Source organism: Myotis brandtii, unplaced genomic scaffold, assembly GCF_000412655.1.
Source record: "Myotis brandtii unplaced genomic scaffold, ASM41265v1 scaffold344, whole genome shotgun sequence".
Classification (NCBI taxonomy): Eukaryota; Metazoa; Chordata; class Mammalia; order Chiroptera; family Vespertilionidae; genus Myotis; species Myotis brandtii.
In genome coordinates, this window is record NW_005363247.1 from 5,244,883 (window position 1) to 5,247,053 (window position 2,171).

The following is a 2,171-nucleotide window of genomic DNA, read 5'->3' on the forward strand; positions in this document are numbered from 1 at the left end:
TCTTTGTTTGCTTACTGCTGCCAAACAAGCAGAGAGTAAAGAATTGTTGGAACATACATTGGGTGGCAACTTCATAATAGCTGCACTTCTTCTTTCCTTCCTTTTGCCAGAAGACAAAGTGTAAAAACTGAGAAGTCCCCCTTACCTCCGCAAAGCCTCTTAAATTATGGCTTTTCCAGGGGCAACTGCACTTCTCTCACTAGACCATTTCCCCAGATGGGATTTGCAATATAAAACCACCATAGATTGGCTTATTGAGGAAAGGAGATAGACTTGTACAAATCACTGGGAAGATAAATAAGCTATAGAGATCAATAAATAAAAGCCAGGCGGAGGGGAAAAAATCAAACTCCGGCATTCCAGACCAATTAAGATGTTATTTACTGCCCATGCGATTGTAACTTCGATGCTCTCCTTCCTCGTTTTCACACCATGCGCATTTGTTTTGCTGAGAGAAAGATATATAACCGATGTGTAAATAGAAAATGATATAGATAGATTTTATGTCCCATAAAACTGTTAATCTGTGCTCCACATTAAATATAAAGTACATTTTTTATTTAGACACTGCACTGGTATAATTAAAATAAAGTATGCTAGCTTTATTTTTTCAGTAAGTCATTTCCAACCATAGAGATCAAATAACAGTGCAACAGCAGCATGAAATGTGGTTATAATAGCCTGAGACCACATTTCCTGAAACTAAAACATGGGCGATAATAGTGTGAAGGTACAAATTAAATGCAAATAAAACAGATTCCCTATTGTTGCTAATCCCTGGATTGGGTTTCAGTGGGGAAATTTAGCTGCAACGTTTAAATGCTTTATACAGTAATCAGTGACATGTTATCAGTTACATTTTGGGATCTTTAATGGAAACCGCAGTGAAGGGTTTAAGGAGACTACCTGTTCTCCTTTCAGGAAGAGAATGGAAGTGGCCTGTGGCAGATCAAATAGAAACGTACTGCCCAGACTGCCTCCTGGGCACATGGCAGCTGGCAAACACTCACTGACTTATTCCCTAATTGATGTACATTTTTCTGGCAACTACTTTCATTCGCCAGCAGACGCTTCTTTCAATTTCAAAGGTGTGTCACACCCTTTTGAGGGTGGCTGCTCTGAAAACATCTCACATTTTAACACATTTTAAGGGAACTTACGGAGTCAGCCTGTGTTACAATTTCTGGGTTTCTTGCGCTGCAATGGGCCTACATGCCACGGAAATCAGGTGTGGCTGACACACATGTTTTCTAAAGTTGAAAAATACGACTTAAAGTGAGCTGAGCAAGGCTACCTTTCCTTTTGGCTCAGTTCCACAGGGACCTTGCTACTGGTGTTTACAATTGTTGTTGAGCAATCGGCTTCTCGGGGTTTTAAGCGCACTGACACAAGTAGTTGTTCTGGGGAGACATGGCCTTACTCTAGAGCTTTTGGTAAACAATCTCTAATCTTTTATAAAATGACATTGGTCTTGTAATTCTATAATTTACAGCTCTCAGATTTCAGGAAAGTTCTGGGCACGTTACATTCTATACCATTACACTCTGTAACTACAAATGCCAATAATGGTGTAAGCAAAGCAAATAAATAACTATCAGAGACCAAACTCTGCAGCCCCTTCCTTTCCTCAAAGCCTTATATGTCTGAAAGGATAAAGAGCCACATTTACACAAGTTAGTCCAAATGTCATCCTTTTTCCTTCTTCTCCCAAATAAGGTGCTCGTGGTCCCAGGGGCACATGAGCTGATGATGCATTGGGGCGCCAAGGAACCACCCAAAGATCTGTTTTTATTCCTTTATATTCGAAGAAGAAATAAAGCTTTACAAACAGTATAAGTAATCCTATCTAATAAAAGACAAAAAGGGTAATTGACCGTACCTTCGCTACGCTTCCCATTGGCTAATCAGGGTGATATGCAAATTAACCATCAACAAAGATGGCGATTAATTTGCATACTAGGCTCCAAGCGGTGGAGCGAAGCCAAACGTACCCAAAGCCTGCCGAGCAGCGAGGCCTCACGGCCGCAGGATCAGCAGAGCCTCGAGGCCTCATAGCCCCAGGATCAGTGGAGCGACAAGGCCTCACCGTCCCGGGATCAGCGGAGCCAGGAGGCCTCACGCCCCCAGGATCAGCGGAGCGGCGAAGCCTGACGGCTGGCGGGGGGGGGGGG